This window comes from Protopterus annectens, chromosome 1.part0 (genome assembly GCF_019279795.1).
Source record: "Protopterus annectens isolate FY-2018-M chromosome 1.part0, PAN1.0, whole genome shotgun sequence".
Classification (NCBI taxonomy): domain Eukaryota; kingdom Metazoa; phylum Chordata; order Ceratodontiformes; family Protopteridae; genus Protopterus; species Protopterus annectens.
The window spans coordinates 1269508140-1269528583 of record NC_056725.1 but is presented as its reverse complement, the minus strand read 5'-3'; the positions used below and the strand labels follow the sequence as shown (position 1 = coordinate 1269528583).

Sequence of the window (20444 nt, the reverse complement as noted above, 5' to 3'; positions counted from 1 at the left end):
ATCACTATCTTTCCCTGCTATTTCAAATGACTAAATTACTGTACTGTTCTAAAAAAAAAAAAAAAATATATGAATATATAGCTTAGGCTATTTGTTTTTTACCTGATTTTTTTTCGCTGTATTTTCTACTACACTAAAATGTATGCATTGTTGCTTAAATGTTTAACCTTGTTTTAATTGTGGAGCTTTTCTCCCGGGCCTCCACTGAAAATGGAAATTATCCAGCTGGACTAGCCCGGTCAACAAATGTAAAATAAAATAAAATAAATAAATAAATAAATAAACATAAACCAGTCTTGCATCTGAGCAAGTCTTGCATCAGACTTAACTGACTGCTATCCTGTACACCACATATTATACCCTTTCAGCCCAGTAATTTTCCTCTATAGACTACATCCACACCCCTAACATTGGTTCTCAGGCTACGTCTTGTTTTGTAGCCTCACAGGTGCCTGGTCATTACCTTATCTCTTGATTCTTCTCTTGAGAAAACAACAGAACCAGAACTGCCCGCAATCTTCCCTTGAGAAACTGTTATGTCATGCTTAGCCATCAAGGTCATTCTTTCTTTCTGCTTTTCTAAAATGCATGTATAAATGAAACAATTTCTAGGCCTACTTTATTCTTTAGTCTGTCTAATAACTACTTTAAAATGGAAATCCTTGATCTAACAGTTGGCTCTGAGGTCCTTGACGAACGTTTACAGGGACCTACTTCTGTAGTTACCTTACAAATGTATTATGTCTGTATGACCAACCACCGTAATCTGGTTTGAACCTATGGGCTTCATGTTGCCTGCCACTAGAAACTTGGCAAGACAAAATCTACAGAGTGATATTAGAATGCTTAATGCTATTAAAATCAATATGACTACTAGAAGATATTTTAAAACTGTCCTACCCCAACCCTGGAATAGGCTTGTAAACCAATCCGTCCATGAGGTGTCACCAGTACTTAGCACCTTAGTCATTACCTCACTCTAACCTGCAACTTATCCTGACAGTCAGTTTCCAGGTCTCTTTTGACTTTCTGAAACATATTGAACCAGGTAGTTTTTTAAAATGTCTTATGGCTATTACATATCCTAATTGACATGAGCCATACCAACTCCAACTTGGTGGTAGCCATTTATAGGCTCTGTTTCCACACACATAATACATGTGCCTTAATGCATTGTTAGAATGCCAACCCTGTTGTTCCAGAAGTAGCATGAAAATAATGCCATATACCGTTTCAACTTGATTCCGTGAGTCCCCAGTCAAGTTAGACAAAGTATAAACCGTTAATCCTGCATATTTTCCTTCCCCATGTCTAAACACTAATAGAAAAATTATGCTGGCTATCGCCTATGTTCTCTACCTTAGGAGTCGGTACATCATTGTACCAGGATTCCTCTCTCTTATAATAAATCAAATTCCGAACAACTGTGTAAGATGAATGAAAGGCACCAGCACTGTATCATGAAGAATTTATTCTAACACCTCTCAGACTAAGCTCTTTCACCAGTAAGACTGGCTTCTTCAGAGTCATACAATCATTGTATGACTCTGAAGAAGCCAGTCTTACTGGTGAATAAATTCTTCGTGATACAGTGCTGTCATCTTACAGTTCGGAATTTGATTTATTCTTAGTTTGAACCTGTATTGGTTCAATTGGAGTGTTTTCTTTCCTCTCTCTTATAGCAAATGAACCCTTTCCCTGTTGCCCACAGAGTTAAATATTGGGTACTATTATCATTGATTTCCTCAAATATTGTACTGTTCAGTTAATTTCCTTATTTATTATATAGCCTGTCTGGCATGAGGGCCATTTCCTAAAGAGTAACTGAAACTGGTACTAGAGGGACACCTTTCCCTGCCACTGGCACATGCACACAAATCCAACATTGGGATAAATTGAAAGCATGTGTATAGGTAAACTGAAGCTTAGTAAATGTATTATAAGGTGGATACCAGTCTTCCCATTTTAGCACTTCCCTCTTTCCCCATTGATGCTCTGGAGATATAAGCTGAACCCATAAATTAACTTGTAAAACTTGATATTTGTAATGTCATTACCTTGCATGAATACAAACCTGCATCTAACTTGTGTCAGTCCTAAAGAAAATATGCCTTCAGAGGTTTGAGACAAATCAACATACATTCTACTGGCAAATGTTTGTCTACTAAAAAGTCTGTAACATTTATAACGTTCCATGCAAAGTGTTATTATCTTTACACCATTGTTACTCTATTATATCTAAAGAAATGTAAAAAAAAAACAGTAAGCTGTAAAAGTTTCATTCTTAGTACTTCTTCTGTATTGACTTGGAAAATGGACACTGTGAACTTAAGAAAACATACGCTGCACTGGAAACCAGATTTGAAAGGGTTACACACTACAACTGACTGTGATGTTTCGATTGTCCAGAGTAGTCACTTGCTGGGTGCAAGAATTATGTATCTCTTCCCAGACAGCAGGCTGGTTCGAGTACCATTGTAAAACTTCAGAGTTTTAGTTTCCTTTAAAAGGTCTTATTTTAGTGTGTAAAATTCAATAAAAGCAGCAAGTTATAGCAGCATATTCAAATCAGCATAACCAGAAATATGCATATATAGCATAACTACAAGCATAAATATAATAACTTTATTTAAACCAGTCTTGCACTAGAATTGACCGACTTATCCTGTACACTACATATTATATCCTTTCAGACCAGTAATTTTCCCCTATAGACTACATCCACACCCCTGACCTTGGTTCTCAGGCTATGTCTTGTTTTGTAGTCTCATAAGTGCCTGGCCATTACCTTATCTCTTGATTCTTCCCTTGAGAAAAGAACAGAACAAGAGCTGTCTGCAATCTTCCCTTGAGAAACTGTTATATTATGCTTGGCCATCAAGGTCATTCTTTCTTTCTGCTTTCCTAAAATGTATGGATAAATGAAACACTGTTTCTAGGCCTATTTTATTCTTCAGCCTGTCTAATATCTAATAACTACTTTAAAATGGAAATCCCTGATCTAACATCTGGTAGACCCTGACACAGACATAAATGGTTATCGGTGCCAAACTCTCACTTCCACAAGGGGTTAAATGTCAGCAGGATGCCCCACCCTACCCTCAGGAAGCATGACAGAGCTGCTTCCACAGATGCCACTGTGTGTGTGCCCCGAGCTCACACTCCTCCTTCCAATCCCCCAAGAAGGGCATGCCCAACCTCCCTGCTAGTGCGGTCAAGTCCCCCCCAAGATGCTATTGAAACTTGGGTCATCTGGGCCATAGTCAAGGCTATAACCCCCTACGTCATGCATCAGTATTTGTTGCATGTTCCAGCTTCCTCACATTTTTCAAAGACATGCCATCGGTGAATTAACAAATGCACCAAGGTTATATATAACATATGTCATATTTAATCGTTAACTAAAAAGGAGGAGAGTGCATCCTTCTACTGACTATCATCTTGTCCATGATTTAAGTTTCTCTGCTTTGCACTTACTATAAGTTTAGGCTCCTTCTCTCCTATGCCCACAGTATGAGCAAATCAGGTACTAGTGAATAAAAGAATTTTGGACTCAGAACATTAGGCATTGTTCCTTTATCCAATTTACACACAAAGTGCAAGTTTGTTAAACTTCATTGGTAAATGCTTCCCTTATCTCTACAGTTAAGATTGCTGCTCTGAAAAATGTTATTTTTTTTTTTTTTTATTATTACTTTTCTTTAAGCCAGCAATACTGCGGTGGTGGTGCTGCGGTAGCGTTGTCGCCTCACAGTAAGACGTTGTCCTGTTCGATTCTCAGCTAAAGCGTCTTCTGTGTGGAGACATGCGTGAATGGGCGTACCTTCGTTGAAGGTTGTGCATCAGGGCTGGCAACTCAACACGTAAAAATCTACTGCCAATCATTAGCATTCCGGAGTTCCGCTGTGGCGACCCCTAACCGGGAAAAGCCAAAAGATACAACAACAACTTTTCTTTAAGCCAGCTATTTGGGTAGTTAACTAGTTTTGCTGTTGTAGTCAAGAAATAGCACTTGAAGAATGTTGTGATTCCATAACTATTTACACTCTCTTGGAACTGCATGCATCACAAACTGTGTGGAAGTACACAAATTATATGCAGTTATACTGCCCTGTTAACATCAATTCACAGTATGGCAAATAAGACATATAATCATACAACTTATAATTATAACAATCTTCTTCTTCTTTTGGCTTTTCCCGGTTAGGGGTTGCCACAGCGGATCATCTGTCCGCTTATGATTGGCAGTGGAGTTTTACGGTGCTGAGTTGCCAGCCCAGCGCCCAACCTTCCACAGAAGGCACACACATGCACACACTCACACCTAGGGCCAATTTAGAGAGTGTCCAATCCACCTACATGTCTTTGGGATGTGGGAGGAAACCCACGAGACCACAGGGAGGACATGCAGACTCCACACAGAAGGCACCCCAGCCGAGGATCAAACCGGAGAATCTCTTGCTGTGAGGCGACAACGCTAACCGCTGCACCACCGTGGCCGCCCTAAACTATAATTAAATGTTTATGATTATACAACTGACTTGTGTACCTGTGTATAGCTACCTCATAGCATATGACACTAGTACCAGGACTTCGCATTAATATATGGTCAGACAAGTATGCCTTTGGTGCAGAAGGCTGCAAGTTCTACTCCCATACCCAGTAGACTGATTGTTGATATTGCAGTGCAGCATAAGGTGGGTGCTGCACTCCTGAGTGTGTCATCCTTTGGATGAGACGGTAACCAAAGTCCCAGTTGCTTGAGTTGGTAAATGTAAAAGATCCACAGTGCCTATTGAAAAGTGCATGGGAAGTTCCCTAATGGCCTGGCCAAATCTCCCATAGTAGTATAAATACCACTTGTTGTCTCCTATGAAAAGAGGCTACTAGTCTAACGAGACTAAACTGGCCAACAAATGATAAATGAATGCAAAAATAAATAAATAAAAAGGTGATTCAAAAATATTATGTCCCCATGTTTTAAATGTTGGTATATGTAAGGTATAGTTCCATTGCCTGTTTCCAAAATGGCACACTTATGTAATAAGGCTTTAGCACTAGTTATCCTTTTAAGTGCTATAAAAAGACAAAGGCAAAACACAGACAATAAAACAGAGGGATGGGGTGGGTGTTAATTGTACGTGTATCCATAGAACAATGTCTTCTCCAAGTAACTGGTATGGCACTAATTTTCACATTAACAAAAAACTATTCATTACAGTGCTGTTTTCCTCAACACCCTGTGCCAAGTCATGCACACACCTTTGATAAACAATGCTGCTTCACCCACAACAATAACCAGTTTTCTCATTTGTCTGTTGTCTTACTTATGAGTCAAACAAGCAGGTTAAATAAGTACTACTATTCACTTTAAGAATAAGTAACTATTTATAAGTCCTTTTTTTTTACACCCTGCACCAAACAAGACACATATTTAATATGCAGTACAAAAGCCAGGACTATGGCAATAACTTCATTTTCAAATATGCTCCTGAATCAAACAAGCAGATCTCAATGGAAATGTCTACAGCAAACAGTCTGCGTGTGTGTGTGTGTGTGTGTGTGTGTGTGTGTGTGTGTGTGTGTGTGTGTGTGTGTGTGTGTGTGTGTGTGTGTACCATTTATCCCAGAATAATGATGCAATGGACAATCGGGTAAAAACAGAAGTGGATCCATTTTCTTTCCTTTCTTTTGCATTCTTGGTCAATCTCTTTTTTCTTCTCTTTTGAGCATCACATAGCAATGCATTACATTTGAGTAGTTTTATTTCATTCCTTAGACATTTACCAGCTTTCATTTTTTCACATTCTTACTATAAGATGGTCGTTTCTCTTCTGGTATCTTTCATAGAGTAAAAAGTTGGTGCTACCCATGCAAACTCATTAAAACCTACGCAATATTTTTTGCTATAATTCCTTACTTAAATTGATGAATTAATTTCCTTCTCTCTTTAGTTACTTTCACTGGCAAGGAACAGTACATGAAAATGTCACATTCCTTTATAGAAACTCTCCTTTTAAACAGTCCATCTTAACGTTTTCAGTCACTGTGTCTTAGAACACAGCTGTCAGTGAATCTCAATACATTCAGGGGAAATAATCAGGTTCAATCTGGGACGCTTAAAATATAAGTACTACTACCCTGAGACACTGACAGAATGAGAGACAGTGACAAAGGGAGATACTGCCAGCACAGTTATCTGGAATTTTGTAAATTCCAAATATGTCATTTGTGAATATCAACATAATTTATATAAAATGCTTGTGTTACAAATGTATTAGAACTGTATACAATGTGTATATTAAACTGCTGGTACAGAAGTGTGTGCTGAAATGATTTTTGCAAAGTGCTTGAATTGTATCCACAGTGTACCCTACTGGAGAAGAACAGAAATGTACATGCACTATTGTAATTGTTTAGATGTATGCATTTTAACAGTGGAAACTGGGATACAGTAGGTTAACCTCAATCTAGTAAATGTTAGAAAAACAGCAGAAATTAAATTACTTTATAAGCTAGATTGGAGACTCAGAGCTTGTGCTGAGAGGCTTTCTGTATTGTCTTGGAAGTGTTTTATTGTTTTATGACTTCCAGTATTTCCCAAAGATCTGAAGAAAAGGCCTGTAAGTTAACTAGGGGGTAGTAATTCTCTTAGATATAGTCAGGAATATAGCAAAGCTTAGTTTAGATCTTTTTCTTTATTTATTTGAGACTGTCCTGCAATGTTGTTTTAAATATTTCCTGTAATGTTCAAATCTGATGTCACTGTAAAGATATATATATATATATATATATATATATATATATACATATATGCATATATATATATATATATATATATATATATATATATATATATATATATACACAGTATACCAATTATTTTCTTATTTTATTATTTATTATTACAAATACTTAAACCTTTCATTGTGGCTGATCTTTGTAGAGATATTTAAGTTCTGACAGTACTTGCACATTTATTTGGTGACACTGTGTAGGCCACTAATGGCCTTGCTCTTGGTCAGACTATCATTTGTATTAAATACTAACATTACACAGTAAGATTGGACACCCTTTGTTAAGGGCCTTAAAGTAGCTAAGGATTTGGCTGGTGGTAGTGATAACTACTTTATAGTCTGGGCAAAAGGGGGCACAGCTAGTAAACCTGTGCTAGCCTTTCCCAGGTGTGTGTGTGTGTGTGTGTGTGTGTGTGTGTGTGTGTGTGTGTGTGTGTGTGTGTGTCTAAATCAAACCTCAAAGAGTGTGAATGTCAGCTACCTGGGCAGGAACATAAAGCACTGGTTGGACAGAGAGGGTGCTGGAAGGTCTTGGATTAGCCACTCATCTGAGACCTCCCCTCTACAGCTGTACCAGTGGGGAGTCTTACTGGGGATGTGGACAAAGAGGAGACACCATCCCCCGACTGACTGTGGTTTCTGTGTGCTCTTAAGGGAAACTGCACTTGATGCAGAGAGCTGCATCTGGAAATACTGTGTTTGCACCTTGTTATCCTCCCAGTGTACATCCCCCACTGGTGCCAGTGGTGAGGATTGAGGCTCCTTGATTACTGGTCCAGTGGTGGGGCATCACAGAGACTGTTAATAAACATTTTTTGTAGTATAAGAAGTCTATAACTCTAATTATCATAATTATTTATTAAGCGAAATTCACCAATTTTTCTCCAAAGGTCACCAGTTTTCGGAGAGACCAAGAGGAGCACAGCTAAAATTTGAAATCAAAATCAGTGATGTCCCTAAAATTCAGGGACAGTGGAGAGGTATGTCTTGTAAGAATAAATGTCTTCATGTTTTCTGTTTGCTATGGTACAGCAAAGCTGAACATGACAGTCAGAAGACAAGGGAAATAAACCCCATGGAGAGGATGAATCTCCTGTAAGAGAAGATCTGCCAACTTCAGTGACTGCATATGTTGCTACAGGATTTGGCTACTGAGCCATGACATGACCCATGGTACAGAGCAGCTTTGAAATAAGGTAACATTGGTGTTATATGACACTTGGGCCTATTATAAAACAGGTACAACCTTGTTTTTATTTTATAAATAAGCTTTCTGGTATGTGGTTAAGACATTCCATAAAGGGTGAAAATAAAGTACAGTTGTGTATACTTACCATAAATGTAAATGTTAGAGTGTATTCACTGTTGCAGTCATTACATTTGGTAATCTGCTGGCAGGTTGCCCTCAGTCGGCCTGATTAACAAAGTCTTGGGTCCTGTGTCGGTTGCTGTCCCTTCTTCCATGACGTCAGGTCGTCAGGGGTATAAAACATGCAGCCGATGCCATTAAATCAGTTTTTCTTGCCCCAGATGTCAGGTGCCCCCCAAATGGGGAGCAAAATATATATAAATAATTTTAAACACAAAAATATATACCTCCAAACAAAAGCAAATACACCAAAAAGACTTTTAAGTGTAGAGAAATAAAGGAGAGGCATAGTAAGAAAAATAACAGGGGGCTGGAGGGAGGTTAACCAGGACTGCAACAGTGAATACACTCGAACATCTACATTTATGGTAAGTGTACACAACTGTATTACGTTCTTCGTGTTTCACTGTTGCAGTCATTACATTTGGGTAGATTCCCAAAGCTAAGGATGGGAGGATGGATTTATACAGAATTATGACTGGCTATTAAGGCCCTGCAAAACAGCAGTGGCAAAGCCAGCTCTGGATTTAGAGAAAATTGGTACGTGATGATTATTGGTGAAAGTATGATCTGAACTCCAGGTAGCAGCTTCTAGAATCTCCCTGGTAGGAACACCTCTGAGAAAGGCTGTAGAAGTAGATACAGCCCTGGTGGAATGGGATCTGTTCCCCTGGGGGAAAGGTTTTCCATGGTGCTTATAGCAGAAATTAATGCAATGGCTTATCCATTTGGAAATGGTTTGCTTTGAAATAGCCTTTCCCTCTGCCCCTGCAGCAAATGCTACCAGCAGTTGTTCAGATTTTCTTCGAGATTTAGCCCTGTCCAAGTATATCTAAGTTGTCTATGTACATCCAATGAATGCAGAATCCGCTCCCCTTTGTTCTGTGGATTGGGAAAGAAAGTTGGTAAATGAATGGACTAATTAAGAGCCACAATGGATGCCACCTTGGGCATGAAGGATGGGTTGGTCCTGAGTGACACCCTGTCCGCATGAAAGATGATGAAAGGCTCCACTGCCATAAGGGCCTCTAATTCAGAAATCCTTCTAGCTGAAGTGATTGCTAAAAGGAAGGCTGTTTTCCAGGAAAGGAATTTTAAGGATGCAGTAGCAGCTGGCTCGAAAGGAGGTAGAGTGAGTTTTTCCAATACAAAGTTAAGGTCCCAGGCAGGAGTTGGAGCTCTCCTGGGTGGCCTTAAGTTGTTGGCCCCTCTGAGATACTGCTGTAAGACATCTTTCACAGTCTGCATAGCTTTAGCCTTATCTTCCATCTTTTTTAGAACTTCTTCAGCCTTATTGCCAAACAGATGGTCCTGCTGCAAAGGAGCATCCAACAATTTTGCTTTAATATGATCAGGCAGAGATTGCTCCTTAAGCCAAGCATGCCTTCTAAGCACAGACCCAGTAACAGCAGCCCTGCAAGAGGCCTTCAAAGAATCAAAACCACATTGCAAAGTATGTTTTCCAACTTGTTCAGCTGAATGCAATAAATCCTGTAAATCTTTATTTTCCACACAGTCAGAAATCAACATAATTTTCTGTTTAAGCAGTCCCATGATATGCTGCTGATATTTTAGCATATGGAATGGACAGTTTAAAGCCCTGATTGCAAAGGCTGCAGAAGTATAAACCTTCTTACCTCATCTATCCAGCGCCCTGGAATCTCCATCAGAAGGGGAAGGATTTTTAGCAGTAGAAGCCTTAATGCCCTTGGGGCCTTGAGAAATGGTTTCAGGATCTGCAACAGGATTTTTTAAAAGGAATTTGAGGGAGTCAGGAACCCTGTAGTATCTGTCTGGCTTACAAGGAGCCAGAGGCAAAGAATCAGGAGCTATACTAGATTCTGAAAAGACATCATCAACAATGTCTAGTACAGGAGGTATAGCCAAAGGCCTATGCTGAGGAAGAAGAAGAAAATCCCTAAGCCTCTTTTCGGATTCAGAGAAATCCTGACTTTCCCAGTGGAAATGCTCCCGTAAAGTATGTAAAGTTTCCCCCAAAAGAAAAATCCTCAGGGGGAGAAGCAGAAGGAATGGAATCCTCTGCATTTGAGTCCTCATAAGTAGGTACAGACAAATCCTGTTCATTAGAAGAGTCAAAAGAAATAGAATCCTGTTCAGAAGATTCATAGTCAGGTTTAGCCCTAGGCCTCTTTGAAGGTGGGGGTTGGCTACCCCTGATTAGAGTAATTAAATCTTCAGCCATTTTGATCATTTGTTTTTAGGCATAGGGGCCTGCACATGTGGCCTAGGCATCGTTTTTTTAGACATAGATCGAGATTCTGGCCTTAATACTTAAGATGGCATCAGTTTAATATACAAATCTGTACGCCTGAATATACCCTCAGAAGCCGGTGCCTGCACAGCAGCTCCGGACCCATCCAAGGTAGAGACATCCGCGGGTTCCATAACTGAAGCATCTCGCGGCATACCGGACTCCGAATGGGTCTCAGAAGAGGCCTGCGAATCAGAAGTAGCAGGTATTAGGGGTTGCGAAAGCGCCTCACTGAGTACCAACGAACTGGCGACTGGCTTAGAAGCGTCGTTGGCAGTTTTGGACCTCAACAGCCTGTCTCTGTCTTTTTCTTTGCATTTTTTAGGTATTCCAGTAGTCCGATTGCTAAACGACGTCATTTCTGGATAATTAAACTGTGATCCAAAATATTTAGAAGCAAAAATGTACTAACGACGGATAGTGTGCTGATTACATAAAGCACAGAACTGATAGCAAGGTACGTCGTGGTCAGGGCCTAGGCAAGGAATACAGTACAAGTGAAAATCCTTATGAGGTATTTGCTTCCCACAAGTAATACAATTATTAACTTTTACTCACACTGGTAAGGAGCAAGAAAAAGTTTCCCCAACGGGGTACTTAGCTTTTTAGTTGAAGACTTCGGTTCTGAAACTTGAAAACGAAAATTTCAGGAGTTGGCCGACTGGCACTTGCGAACTGCTTCTGCTTCGGGCACTGCACAGCAAGAAAGATTGATGTAATGGCGTTGGCTGCATGTTTTATACCCCTGAAGACCGGACGTCATGGAAGAAGGGACAGCAACCGACGCAGGGCCCAAGACTTTGTTAATCAGGCCGACTGGGAGCAACCTGCCAGCAGATTACCCAAATGTAATGACTTAAACAGTGAAACACGAAGAACATCTGCATGTTAACATGTTCAGGTATCTTGTAATATGAGACACATTACCTCAGAATATCTTCATAAACTGAAATGCTCCCACAGAACTGCTCAGACAAGTCTGCACTGATACAGATTTGGAAAAAAAAAGACCTGGAATACGTCACCTTCTTCAAATAAAAGTCAGGTGTATTGTTTCTATGCAATTTCTAAATGCAGTCTGACACTAAACTCAGTTACATGTATTTGACTGCAAAATTAAGGCAATGGCTTATTTTGCCTTTCTTCAGCAAGTTGGTCAGTTCAGAACTCCTAAAAAATGCACAAGGCTCTCAAAAAATACAGCCTCTATAAAATTTTAAATTTTTGCTCGGAGAAGCTCAGCAGTAGAGGATTGCCCACATGGCTGGGTTTATATTTAATTATGCAGATACAAGTAACATTCTGTAATATACTTCTTTAAATGTACAGAGCAAACTCTTTTGATTGCACACTTTCCTGGTTGTTGAATAGAAATACAAAATATAAAAGCTTTAACAACTGCATATGGGAGGTGTCAGCAAAACAGAAACTGAATTTGAGGGGGTGTTTACTTGCTCATGTTACTTTCACAGACAAAGAAATGAAACTGGCATGAGCACGCACTGAAATTTAGACTGTCACACACAGGGGAATGTTTTCATGTTTGTACTAAAAAAAATGACGCCAATACTGCGTACATGAGAGAAGGACTTAAATTCTGATAAAACTGATTACAGTGCTGTAAAGCTGTCGATATCATGCAGTTTGTTAAAATGCATCATCTCTGAAGGGATGTTTCCAGCCTGCAAACATTCATCTGACAAAGGGAACGAGCAAAATGGAAATAAAGATACACTTAAAATAAAACAACCCCATTCTATAAAATAGAAAAATATTATTTAGCTCATAATTCATACCCACTCCACTCCCAAAAAAATAAACTGTAATGAAGCAGAGATGTCTAACAGCTTCTATAACAGTAAAACATCACTTCATAATTTTATTTCTTAAAAACCTCAAAATATACTGCAAAAAATTTAAATTTATAAACTATATAGAATCCCACTGTACCTATCAGAATATAATTATTCTTCCTAAGGTATAAATACAATAATTGCAACATTTTCAGCTTGATTCTTGATATTATACAGTTAGTCCCTACAACAATAACTCCCTGGTAAGCATTGTTATACTAAATTATAACCTTCCATACTAATATGGATGCCTCAAGTAATTTATGATCACTGGGAAAGGACGAGGTGTGCCACATAGAAGGATTTCCTGACTGCTGTGGCAATGTGATTATCAATGGAGAGACTACCACTCGACCTTGCTCCCAAGGTCTCTTATCACACATTTGGCATGAAGTAGACTGCCGCCTATGTGGTAGTTCACAGGTACAGAGTTTTTACCAAAGGGGATGACAATGCACTTTTTGGCATTGAGCTTGAGGTCATGGCTCTGACACCAGGCACCTGTCTCAAGTGAGGCCCTTCTGTAGGATGTCCACATCATTTGTGGACTCTACTACGGCTCCTAGTTTGCGGTCATCTGCGAACTTTGTTTGCCAGAGGCTTTCTGTGTTAGCCTGTACTTCAGAGAAGTAGATACCAAACAGGAGAGGTCCCAGGACTGAACCCTTGTACTCCACTTGTCACTGGTTTGCAGTCATACTTGGAGTCTGCAACTTTTACAGTGTGGGTTCGGTCAGTGAGCCAGTTGGCAACCCATCTTGTGATGTAGGGATTTATACACACTTCACAAACGGTCACCTCTTCTTTTGCTTTCAAATTTCCTGGTATCACTAGACTTAAATTATGCTTATCATCATATATTCATCCAGACTTTAGGCGTTTAACATTTTGTGTGTCTGGATCACATTATCAGTTCTCTGCCTTACCCTGTGGACTATTCACTGTACCAAAAGTGTTCACAAATTGTCTAGCTCCAGTTGTAGCTCATTGCAGGCTACAGAGTATACACATTTGTCCATATTTAGATGGCTTGCTCATCTTTGCAGAGTCTTTTTTTAAAAGTGACCAGAATCTCTCTCTCCATCTTGGGTGAGAGATCTCTTACACAAGCGGTGATTCCAACAGAACATTAAAAAGTCCTTCCTGACTCCTTTACACAGGACCGTGCTCCTCAGATGTCAACAAGACACCTTGATTCAAACAGCTTTTCTTCCATTAAAAATACACCTTTTAGATATTTTCTAAGATTTTCCACTCAGACTTCAGTCACTGCAAGGGAATACCTCTGTATTTTGGGTCTTATGGCATCTATGATTCTCAATATAACCCTGGCAAGACCCAACATAAGAAAGGTATCTGAAATCTCTATGGTTCCAGCATTAACACCCTTCATCTTTTCCAACTCCAGTAACAGGGTTTGTCAAGAGAAACCTTTTGGTGGAGACTACTGATATCCTTAAATTCAGGTCTCCCCTTCTCCCTCCCTGCTCCAAAGCAGTCAGTCATCACATACACTTCGGACTTTGCTTGTGGAGCAGTTTTAGGAGGTTGTGTACTTTTACCTATAAGGTCCATAGCAAAGTAAGCTAAATTAAGTTTGATGCTATTGGCAAGTAGATGCTTCAGTAAAGTATCACCCATAACATTTTTCACCACATGCATATGATGCCATGAATAAACAGTTATTTTTTTACAGAAAGTCACTAGATCAGTGAGATATTGCAAGATTAATTTAGGGTCACAGTATCAAAAGAAGAGTTTATGTTGCTACTGATTCCCCCACAAGAATATATATTGTGTACACTTGATAGGCAGTACATTACAGCACTGAAATTAGCTAAACTTGTATGCCGTGACACTGAAGATGACTCATATGTGAGTAAGCCTGTACTTCATCTGAGATTACTGTGCATTTAAAAAAGAAATAGGAGAGGTAGCATGCTATGACTCAGGGCAGGTAATATTGTAAAGAGTAGTGTATGAGTTATTGCTGAATGACTTGGGTGGTGATGTAGACAGAATGAGGAGAAGTAGAAGGCTGTATGGCTGACCAAGCCAGTGGGATAACAGCCAACACTAGCATCTTTAGTGCTGAGGAGCAGAGGAAGTGGGTTCTCTATTTTTCTAGGTGACAAGTTTACAGGATCAATGCTATGAACTACTAACAAACTGCTTCCTGTGCTCCAGGGCCTGTTCCTTCAGCCTTCATTTCTAATTCTGAGGAAAGGCAGTTATCAGTGTTCATTTGGAGGGGTAATGCATTCAATGATATACAGTATTAGAGAGGGCAAGATGAAATATTGTACTGGTCAGCCCTTATGGATGTTAGGGAGGCAACCACTAAAGACACCAGTAAAGTCTGGGCGAGGGGGCTTGGTTTAGCGGATTTAGTGGCGATTTCAGAAGGGACAAGAGTGAAGTACAGTAATCTGCTGATTGAAAAGGCATGACAATTTTAGCTACTTCCTTTTGAAGATTGTGAATAAAGCAAGCAGTGGGTCAATTTTGGGAAATGCTAATTTGTATCATAACCTCACCCCCCCCCCCTTTTTTTCTTTTGTAGAGTGCACTGCAGTGGTCACAGACTTGGAAAAAATTTACATAAGACACACTAGCAATCTTGAATGGCAATATGTATTGACAGGTCAAATCAGATTGCAACATACTAGTAAAAATGGAACCAAAAAGTGAGATATGGGGAGTACAGGGTGTGGACGACAAGTGTGTTGTGTTCATTTTACTGAATGTGAAAGTTACAGAACTACAGGAAAAGGTGGAATACTTTGATTGGGCAGGTGAATTCACTCCTAAAGGACATGTCTAGGGAAGAAGGTAACACAGGAGAAAGTGTTAACAAGCAACTGAGAAAGAAGAGAAGTTGGGGAAGAGCCAGCCAATCACAACTGGCAGACAAGTTCATGGACGAGGATGAAGAAGCAAAGTGGCTGTGAAGGAGGCACAGAGCATAGGTCACCGGTGGAACAGATGGTGTGGCTACCATCGATGGAGAATAGTACATGTACTCATTAAAGGGGGTTCAGCAGCACTGGAACCCCCAGAGAAGCAAAGGAACAACTGGAGAAAACACATAAGAGACATGCTATGTAACTTGCCTAGAGACGGATGGTTAGTGCTGCAGGAGATTCTAGGGTCCAAGGTAAACAGTGGTAGGCAGGATCATGGTGAACTACAGCCTGGCCGCAGTGGGCTAGGAGTGATGGCTGATGACTATCCAATGTTCCTTTTGTGGAATACAGATAACCTGTCCACAGCAGAGACAAGAGGGACATGGGTGGGATAAGATGCCACCAGAGGCTCTGCAACCCAAAGGGTGGGAAAAGAAGGTATGCATCTGACTGTACACACACACACAGAGGGTGGCACAAGAAAAAATTCAAGAGGGGGTGAAAACAGAAGTCTTTGACTTCATGGAAGCCTATATCCAGGTGGTAAGGACTTGACAGCAGCAATTGCTGGACTATGAAAAAAAAAAAGCGTCCAAAGTAAATTGAGGAGTTGGGACAATTTGGTAACTGCCTTTACAGACTGAATGATGGTCTCACTAGTAAGGGATTCTCAGATAGGGTTGCCCAAGTTAGTAAATTTCATGACACTCAATGAAGTATGGAGATACAAGGATGGACTGCATGGTTGTGGTATGACCAAACATTTCAGAAACTCAAGGAGCGGGATAGCACTCTGCAGTGGGAAGTAAAGCATGTACACAACCAGATAGGGAATATGGACAAACCGATAGTGGCAAGGGCACCACAGCAGGATAGGAAGGCATTCAATGCAGAGTAATGACGGTAGGCCATCTACCACTTCTCACAATGCAGGGGGGAGTCACCTGTGCATTCACTGTGGAAGGTAATAAGAGGGGGAAACTCACCTCTAGGAATTACATGGGACTGCACCCCTACAACACGGGGGATTTAGACCATAAGGCAGAGTGTCCACCTGGTGGATCAACAGCTGTGGAGTGAATCCAATATACATGGCACACAAGCAGGCCCACTCCCCAGTCTGAATTGCGGTATTAAACTCAGTGCTGGGTATCTACCCAGACAAAGTGATGGCCAGAGAACTAACTGCAGGTTTAGCATGAGGTTTTAGGATTACAGCATGGCTGAAGCCTGATAAGTCACAATTTAAATGTCAGGAGAAAGTAAAGAGCAGTCTGTGCAGCAGATGTTGAATAAAGAAATCAGTTTCGAATGGCAGGCTGGGCCATTCAAATGTTCACTATTCTCATCATAGAAAATCTTCCTGCTTGACCTGGTTTCCAAAAAAGAAAGAGGGGGATTTTCGCTTGATACACCACCTGTCGTTCTCCAAAGGAAAGTATGTCAAACAATCAGTGGATGAAAAATATCTTGGGTTTCAATACGTGTCACTAGGTGGTGGGATTTCCATCATCAGCAAGAAAGGTTTCAGTTGGATGGCAAAGTTAGACTCACAGTCTGCTTTCCTTCTGATACAGGTGCATATGGAAGACACTCGCCTATTGGGCATGAAGCTTAGCAGTACCTTTTACTTCAACATAGCCATGCCCATGGGCTATGCAGTGGCTTGTGCCACATTTGAGAAATTCAGCAAAACCATACACTGGACACAGCAAAGAAATAACAGGGGCTGCATGGCAGTCGTATATCTAGATGATTTCTTGATCATGGGCCCATCCTGAGACATTACAATGATAGGGATATGCAGGACTTCAAAGAACTGTGTTGTGTTCTGGGGTTACCCCAGTGGAGGACAAGGAAAAGGGCCCATCTCAGGTCATAACCTTTATGAGGTTGGAGACGGATCCCAGGGTTCAAACAGTGCATTTAGTGGTGGACAAACTGACCAATTCTCAAAATAAAACAAACACCAGGGTTCAAACACTGCATTTAGTGGTGGACAAACTGACCAATTCTCAAAATAAAATACAAGAGCTAAGGTGCAAAAAGAAGGCAAGGGTGGGAGAGGTCTTGGATCTACTGAGCTTGTTTAAATTCACAATCCAGACAATTGCCCTGGATGTACCTTTAATAAGGGGCAGGTGAGGCTGCTCAAAGGGGCCAGTAATAAACACCACTGGGTAAGACTAATGCAGGAAACGAGGTCAGACCTGGGAGGTACAGCAAGTATTTTTAGAAAACGTTAATGGGTTTGACATTTTGGCAAGATGATAGAGTATATGATGTGGACTCAGAACTGCAAACAGATGTGTCTTGGTCTGTGGGTTTGTGGGCTTCATGGCAGGTAAGTGGTTTGTGGCCAGCAGACTGGGGGAGTGAGGTTAGAAGTGACACTACCTTTCTTGAGATCATTTTTATTTGGGCTACCCTTGTCATTTGGGGAGGAAAGTTGGTGAACCGCAGGAACATATTCTATGTTGACAACAGGCAGTAGTGGAAGCATTAACTACTAGATATGCTAGAGTTTAGAGAGTACACATGGTTATAAGAAAACTGGTTTAGCATGCTTTGTTGCACAACATTTCATTCACAGCAGTCTATGTATTAGGCCAAAGAAATTACATTGTTGACTCTCTTTCTCAGCAGCAGTTCCACAGGTTCAGAACCTTGGGCGCATCCAACATAGGAGAGACCACCCCAGTGGAAGTGTCAAGGACTGGAGAATGGCAACATGGTGGCAAGTGAAGAAGTCATGGGTGCCTAGGATTAGGATGGCCTATGCCAGAGCAGTGAGACCGTTTGTGACAATTTTGAATGAGCTGCTACCTTCCAAGAGGTAGTGGACCCCATAACTGATAAAGAAACATTTAGTTTCCAGGTAAGAATAGGGAGAGGCAGCAGCCACAGCCAGGAAGCAACTTGCAACCATAGGATGGGTCTTGAAAGGGGGAGGCAGCCCTGACCTAATAAAAGATGACTGAATGGTGGAAAGAATGATGAAAGGGTGGGAATGAAAAGGCCAAACAGTTCAGGATACCCCTTATACTTAGCATGCTGCCCATCTTACTAAATGGACTGAAGGCAACAATGGGGAAATACAGAAATGTTGTAGCCCGAGTCAGATTATTTTTATCCCTTTATTACAGGGTATTCAGAGTAGGGGAACTGATCATGTCGCACACCAACCATCACCTCCAGGGTGGGGTTAGCTGGGGGACATAGCCACTGGATCAAGCATGTGTATGAGGAGATGTAAAAAAATAAATAAATAAACAAATAAATAAAAAAGTAACACATTTGTCAACCTGTTTTTTGTGTCATTTAAATGCAGGCATCCAGCAAGTATTTTTGATCAACAATTTCCATATTCACTGGACCATCAAGAGAGCACAAGTTCACCCTGGAGGAGCACAGTTGGGCCTTGACCCTAAAATGTGGAGAGTCCAGTGGCTGGGATAGTGAAGGATGATGTAGGATCTACTGCTTCCTACAACACTGCAGATGCGTGAAGAGCACAGCCCATCCACTAGAACTGTAACAGAATGATGTAGGCCTTGTTAATAAGAGAATAACAGCCATGATAATGAGGTACTCATTGAAGATAAAAGTCATTTGCTGTAGTGGGTAGTCAGTGTATTATGAAATGCTGGGGAAACTGATATGGCACCAGGCTGTCTTCTCAAGAGGCTTTCAAAGAACCAGAAGATACAGCGACAGTATGCCTGTTTGTTTAGACATGAGGATTTGGATGACAGGGACCCAACATGGTACAGGCTAGATGGAGTACACCTCTCTGATCTCAGTCTGGACCTCTACAACTTGCATATGGCATTCCTAGTTCAAGAATTAGGCAAGCATACTGGGCAGGGGAGCATTTGAGGTGGAAGGGAAGACCAGGCAAATAGGCAGCAGAGCTGGGTGTTTGGTGGTTGGGGAAGAGGGGAAATCTCTCCCTCCTTCTCCCCCCCCACCAAAACTTTGGGGGATATATCCACAGCACAGCAAGAGCTGGCTTGAGGAAGCAAGATGACCAGGTGACCTGGCATTAAACATATCACTATTATGGAGGAACAGGGGGCTTGGTGCCAATGTGAGTAAACCAGCTATAGAGAGCTCTGGCAAGGTTCAGCTTTCCAAGGTGCACAGGGGTCATGTCACCTGGGCACCTATCACTGGAGCAGATGAACCCTGGATTTCAGGCAAGATTTTAGTAAACTAGAGGCAGGTCACTGACTACTAGTCTGTGGAAATTCCAGGTTGTAGTAAACTACAGTTAGTTCACTGACTAGTCTTTGGGATTCTAATTGCATGTCATAATGCATGTCATAACCTGCCACTGTTTGAACGTATTTCTTTATGCAAACTGAAATGCAAATATAATGTGTGCTTTGGTTTATGATGAAGCTGTAATAAAGAGGTCAAGATATCCAGACCATGGTGTGGTTACTGTATCCTGGAGGGGATGTGAGGGGGCAAAGAATGCCTGTAGCGATCTCACAAAAAGCTGTTGCCCCTCATATCTTGTGAACCAGAAGTAACCATAGGGCTGGCATTGGCAGGACGCAAAAGGACCTGCCTAGCAAAAGCTCTGCTGGAACTGGCAGGACAGCAGCTGGGAAAGATCAGGCCCACCCTACCAACATGTGGAAATAAGTGGAGTGGGGGTTCCCCTAGCCTTCTTCGCCCCACAACATTTTGGGGGTGAATAATTCATGGCACAGCAGAAGCCGGCTCAATGGAAGCAAAACTGAGAGGGGGAACTACTGGGCGATGTGGCAGTATACAGGTCATCGGAATGGGGGGCTTAGTACCATGGTGAGCAAATTAGCAATGGAGAGCTATGGCACAGTTGGACTTTCTATAGGGCACACGAGTCACATCACCTGGGTGCCTATCATCGTGTCAGATGAACCTCGAGTTCCAAGCAGGGTTGGAGTAAACTAGAGGTAGGTTGCTATTAGTATTCAAAGATTCTTGCTGCACAACATGACCTGCCATTGTTTGAACATATTTGTTTATTACGAGTGAGGTGGAAGTACAGCGTGTGCTTTGGTTTATGCAGAAGCTGTAATAAAGGGGTCATGACACCCAAACTATGGTGGAGTTATTGTATCATGGAGGAGTGAGAGGAGACTACAAAGTATGTAATTGCTGCAGAGACCATGGTGATGAAACAGCCATCTCCTGTATTAAATAATATCTTTTAAAAACAAACTAATATTAGTTAGGCGAATCTAGCTTCATTGT

At 41.0% G+C, this 20444-nt stretch overlaps 1 protein-coding gene across 3 annotated transcripts in view; it reads right to left on the bottom strand.

Moving 5' to 3' along the window:
• The window catches only part of PGM3 (phosphoglucomutase 3), a 444220-nt gene that overhangs the window by 235889 nt on the left and 187887 nt on the right, over positions 1-20444 (bottom strand). The gene's annotated exons all lie outside the window — the stretch shown is intronic.